The 6000-nt window shown below is 44.1% G+C and overlaps 1 long non-coding RNA gene across 10 annotated transcripts in view; it reads left to right on the top strand.

Annotated features, from left to right (window-relative positions):
• Positions 1-4151, top strand: part of LOC111095124 — a 31334-nt gene extending 27183 nt beyond the window's left edge. For 9 of the 10 annotated variants that reach the window (XR_005356634.1, XR_005356633.1, XR_005356632.1 and 6 more), the window contains 2 exons: positions 1921-2003; positions 3900-4151. This is a non-coding gene — a long non-coding RNA (uncharacterized LOC111095124). Of the gene's footprint in view, positions 1-1218; positions 1504-1920; positions 2004-3899 lie in introns of all 10 variants that reach the window. The other variant, XR_005356637.1, reaches the window with a different exon arrangement.
• Positions 4152-6000: the final 1849 nt, after the last annotated feature.

Consider the following 6000-nt stretch of genomic DNA (forward strand, 5'->3'; position numbering starts at 1 on the left):
AATTTATATAAAATATTTTTTAAAAGAAGAAATGAGATTTGAAGTTGCCTGCTTAGAAGCAGGGGTTTGCACTAGAAAGGCCTGGCAGGTGTGACGGAAGCTTAGTCGTAGGTGGCTTGAAGAACCAGTAAGGATTTCCACATAGAAATCAATGGGCATGAGAAATGTGAGCAAGAATACATGAACAATTCAGAGTTGGATATTGTAAAAAAAAAAAAAAAAAAAGGTGATAAAGTCATTACAGTGGATGTGCCTGTTAAGGGAAAATATGGATCGGCAACAGGAAGGGACATTTGGAGCACAAGGAAAGGAAAAGAGAACTAGAGAGGTCAGGAACAGGGGAAGAAAGAGCCCAAAAACGTGACATAGAAGTTGAGAAAGGAGGGGAGCCTGGGTGACTCTGGTTGAACATCTGCCTTCAATTCAGGTTGTAATTCCAAGGTCCTGGGATCGAGTCCTGCATCAGGCTTCCCACAGGGAGCCTGCTTTTCCCTCTGCCTGTGTCTCTGCCTCTCTCTCTCTCTTTGTCTCTCATGAATAAATAAATAAAATCTTTCAAAAAAGAAGTCAAGAAAGGCGAGAGCCCTTGGCTTGGGTGGCTGCCTCAGATTACACCTTTAAGAGATGGTTCAGCTTCAGGAGTAGGTAAAGGCTGAAGCCACGCTACAAGGAGCTAAGAGAGTATATATGTGGTTCATGGAGGGAAAACAGCTGCTAGAGTATGTCTATGGTCCTTTCTAGAAGCTTAAAGTTAAAAGGAAGAAGAGCAACAGGGCAGTGGTTGGGGAGGGAGAGGGGAGCAGAGGTTGAAGAAGCACTTTTATTACAGTGGAAGAAACTTGAACAGATTGTTGCACAAGGGAAAAGTGAGGAAATGATGAAGGAGTGAGATTCTGGGGGAGGCACGAGGAAAAAAGCATGGAAGTTGAGCATTGGGGATAAGCCCACAAATCAGGCCTGGTAACTTTTTTCCGAAGTGCATTGGAAAACCACTGGAGGACATTGAGCAAGGAAGTGACATAATTCAATTCACGCTTTGAGAATATGACTCTGACTGCGGTGTGGAGCATGAACCTGAGCAGGACAAGTCAACCAGTCAGTTGTTTATCTTTTATTTTTTATTTTAATTATTATTTTTTTTTATTGGAGTTCAATTTGCCAACATATAGCATATCACCCAGTGCTCATCCTGTCAAGTGTTCATCTTACTACACACAGCCAACCCTGGGATTGGAAATGCGGCCAATGGACTTTGCGGTGCATTCAAGAGCGGCGAGCAGGTTGGGAGAATTGTAATGTGAACCCGGAGGCTCAAGAATCCCATTCCACATTTCCTAAATTCCAGAGTGCTTTAGGAAAGTGGCTCACGAAGTGCTAAGGTAGAGTGGTACCTACTGGAGTGAACTGTGGCATCAGACAGCTTTGGGTACAAACTTCAGGTCTACCATTGACCCGCCATGTGTTCTGAAGTGGGCCTCACGATTCCTTCTCTGGAAACTGTAGGTAAAAACTGCCTACCTTCTTATATTTGTATGGGTCCTAATGAAAGAGGCTTAGTATCTCAGTAATAATCATACAAGGACCCTGCTTTATTGTTTTCCCACATTCTTTGACTGCCTGAACTAGTATTTACTTAATATTTTTCTGGTAATGTGTCACTTTTTAAAACTTAAATATGCTCACTTTGAAAAAGAAACTAGGGCAGCCCGGGTGGCTCAGCGGTTTAGCACCTGCCTTCATCCCAGGGCATGACCCTGGAGACCCCAGATCGAGTCCCATGTCGGGCTCCCTGCATGGGGCCTGTTTCTCCCTCTGCCTGTGTCTCTGCCTCTCTCTGTGTGTCTCTCATGAATAAATAAATAAAATCGAAAAAAAAAGTTAATACTTCTAATGCAACCCATCATCATTCCTATTTTACAGATGAGGAGACTGAGCCCAGAGAAATTCAGTGACTTTCCCAAAGTTACAAAGCCAATAAATATAGATGTGAGTTGAAAATCCAGGTAGGCTGGCTCTACGTATGCTACTATCCATATACTCTATGTCCTTGCTTTTGTGTTAGAGGTGGAATCATAGCAATAATAACGTATCATTTGCTGTTACTTCAAAATAAGCTTAAATTTAAAAGCCACATATGAGTGAGAAAACACGTTTTATGTTCAGTTTATTTTAATCTTGATTGGATACATGTACTTTATACCCAGGCCTAGATGGTAGGTCCCTAGGGATCAGGATAGAGGGGAAGGAAGAAAATAAGTAGAGCCAGAGCGAAAATAACAAAAATCAGGTCCAAAGGATAAAGTCAAGATCAGGTCCCCAGAAAGTGTTAAAAATGGGTCTGGTGGGGATCCCTGGGTGGCGCAGCAGTTTAGCTCCTGCCTTTGGCCCAGGGCATGATCCTGGAGACCCCGGATCGAATCCCACGTCGGGCTCCCAGTGCATGGAGCCTGCTTCTCCCTCTGCCTGTGTCTCTGCCTCTCTCTCTCTCTCTATGTGTGACTATCATAAATAAATAAAAACTTAAAAAAAAATGGGTCTGGTGGTGGGTGGTTCAATCCATTAAGCATCTACCTTTGGCTCAGGTCATGATCCTGGGGTCCTGGGATCGAGTCCCGCCTCTGGCTCCCTGCTCAGCAGGGAGTCTGCTTCTCCCTCTCCTTCTGCTGCTCCTCCTGCTTGTGTCTGCTCTCTCCCTTTCTCTTCAAAATAAATAAATAAAATCCTTAAGAAAAATGGGTCTGATAGCAAGGAAGAGCAGGTTGGAGGGGCAGAGGCTGAAGTCTAGATTCTACAAACATGTTTTTGCTACTAAGCCACAATACAAGATAATTTGTATCTGATCAATTGGGTTACAGCAAACATCGAGCCAGCGGCGCAGTTATAAATCTCCTCTTCACTTAATAACACCTAATAACCTTGAGCTAATAACTTGATGATCAGTGACAGCCGTTTGACTTGGAGATTTATGCCAAAGAACATTGAGCATTTCTCAGATATCTCTGAACCTTAAATTTGGGTGACAGTATTTGTCTTCAGTAATAAAGTTAACTAGATTTATACCGCATGACAGTTCTCCCCCCATGCCAGTATTTTCCCTGTTATACGTGCTGCCTTAAAGGAGCCCAGAGAATCTCTCAATTTAATCATGGTATAAAAATAAATAGTCAATATAGCTAATATTTCATGTCCAGAGCAGAAGATTAGCAATGAAATCAAAGTGAGAAGACAAAGAACACCAATGTGGAATGCCAGCAGTCTATTCTCATCATCTCAACACCTCTCTGTGCCCTTGGTCCACAGACACGCACAAGTCAAACAGTATCCACCACCAAAGAATGCCAGGAGGCCTAGCTCTGAAAATTGCTCCTTCAAAACACATTATTAGCTGCTTCGCTTACAATCACAAATGAAAAAGATGAAACTCATGTTAGACTGGTGCCATGCCTGCGGCCCCTCCCCGCCCCCACACACACCATGGGACGCAGACGTGTTCTATTCATCTCTTGCCCCCATGGCGGCCGGCACAGGCCCAGGCTTACTAGACATCAGATAATTGCAGAATTGGGTCTCTGAGTCACACAGAAGCATTCTTTCTGTCCCTTGCAGGCTCTGCTAGGGCTCTGTTCCATGTGGGCAGAAAGCTCCTCAGAGACGCAGGGCACAAGCACACCAGTGGGCTGTGCTCCAGCTTCATATTCCCAACCAGATGCTCTTCTGCAAATGCATGTGAAGTCAAGGCAACGGTTCACTTGGCTGGAGTGCTGCCTCGAGCTTCCATACTGTTTGTGCTATGATACTAACCCGGCTGGACCAAGAGGGACATTCTCCTCTGTGGGTAGAGGGTTCTGCGCTCCTATCTTTCTAGAAGGTTCACATCCTGTGTCTCAATGTCACTCTAGCTGCATGGCAACATGGCAAATGCCTTGAAGAGAGTTGGAAGGCTAGACCTCTACCTTGACATTTTCTGCTACTCACTGTTGAAGACTCCAGCAAGTCACTTAACACCACGGAGCTTCAGTGTTCTCATCTGCAAGATGAAATAAATACACGCCCTGATTTACGCACGGAATTGTTCTGAGGATCAATGGCATGATATATATAAAAGTGCCTTTCCAACTGCAAAGCAAATCTAATAAATGTAAGTGGCATTACTGGTGGTATTTGTGACATTGTCATTTTCAGCTGGTTTCTTTGACTCTGACCCAATGACCTCAGCCTCATAAAATCAGTGAGGTTCAGAGGGCTTTGTTATTGTTTGAGGAGGTTTTCACACACGAAATCTCAAATATAGTCCAAATGGTGTAAAAGAATGGCCAGCATACCGCCTGCCCTGAGCAGTTGGGCTGAACTGAAGTAGAATGGCGTTCCATGGGTGGGTTTAGCATCACAGTGAGACAACATACAGGTCCAAAGTACATTGTATCTACAAAATATGACAGCATTTCATGTGTCCTAATTATAAGTTAGGCCTGAAGGGGTAGTTGTAGGGCCCTTAGGCTAGATTTACAGAAGAGAAGAAACAGCTTTATATTCATCCAACAAACTCATTGAGTAACTACTGAGGGCCAAGCACATTGCGTTAGATGCTAACGCTATGGCGCTGAGCAAAATGAACCCTTATGACCTTGTTGTGTGGCAGCCCAACCTAGCCCAGAGCATCAAGGAAGATTCCTTCAGCAACAGGCAGTTTATGGAAGACTTCCATGAGGAGGAGCTCTATGGAACCCAGGGAGCTGGACTAAAAAGGGGAAGGTGGAAGAGTCTATCAGGCCCATGTGATTTGGTGGCTACTTATTATCTCACATTTGCAGTCCCACTGCCCCAAAGATGTCAGACTCCAAGTCCCAGCCTCCCTTACAGTGAGGTTGCTGTGCCAAGCAAATGCACTAATATAGGACTTTGATTCAGAAATGAGCAAGACAGGTAAACAGTTTTCATGTAGATCTTTGGGGTTTTTTTTTCTTTTAAGAGTGCAGGCAGGGATAGCTACCTTTTTATGGAACATTGTAAGGTCATGAAGCTGACGGGACTCTGGCTGAATTGTAGGCGGGGTCCTCCTTGAAGTTTATAAAGCTATTTCTACAGCCTCCTAAAAATTATTCGAACTGTCAAAAATACTTTAACAGATTCCCAGAAATAATGCATCCAGTCGTTTTATAGTGAAGGAGGTATGAGAAAGGGCCTGGAACCATGAGATCTACTGGTCTAACTACCTCCTGCAGCGTCCAAAGCAGTTGGCATTGGTGTGAGTTTTCTCCACTAATATCTTGATATCAGAAAGGTAATGAACACACGAATTCTTCAGCAAGGCCATCGGCAACGAACACTCCAGCAAAACAAAGGGCTCTCTTAAGAAGAATTGCTGAAGGGCAGCCCGGGTGGCTCAGCAGTTTAGCGCCGCCTTCAGCCCAGGGCATGATCCTGGAGTCCCGGGATCGAGTCCCACGTTGGGCTCCCTGCATGGAGCCTGCTTCTCCCTCTGCCTGTGTCTCTATCTCTGTCTCTCTCTCTCTCTCTCTCTGCATCTCTATGAATAAATAAATAAAATCTTAAAAAAAAAAAAAAAAAAAGAATTGCTGAAGAGGAACATCCCTGAAGGATCAAATGCAGATTTAGGTGAAAATCTCAGTGGCTTTTGACTAATAGTTCCAGATTCTCCTTTTAAAGATTTCATGGTGTTAGTCTTAAGGCCGATAAGCAGCTCCAAAGATACTGGAAGATATTTCCAAAAGCCTTAATCAGGTCTGGCAATGTTCCCTCTGATACTGCTACTAACATTGGTCACTATCAGTAGGAGCAATGACTATAGCCACTGAACACTTAGGGTACACCAGACCCCATCACACTTGATTGTGACTACAACCCTTCAAGGTAACTACTTTAATTATCCCCCTTCTTTGTAAATGAAGAAACTGAGGCAACAGACCCTCAACAACTAGCTAAAGTAAGTGCCTGCCTGAGTATTTGAACGCAGGCCACGTAACTCCAAAGCCCGTGTGC

The sequence above is a fragment of the Canis lupus genome, chromosome 3 (genome assembly GCF_011100685.1).
Source record: "Canis lupus familiaris isolate Mischka breed German Shepherd chromosome 3, alternate assembly UU_Cfam_GSD_1.0, whole genome shotgun sequence".
NCBI classification, from domain to species: domain Eukaryota; kingdom Metazoa; phylum Chordata; class Mammalia; order Carnivora; family Canidae; genus Canis; species Canis lupus.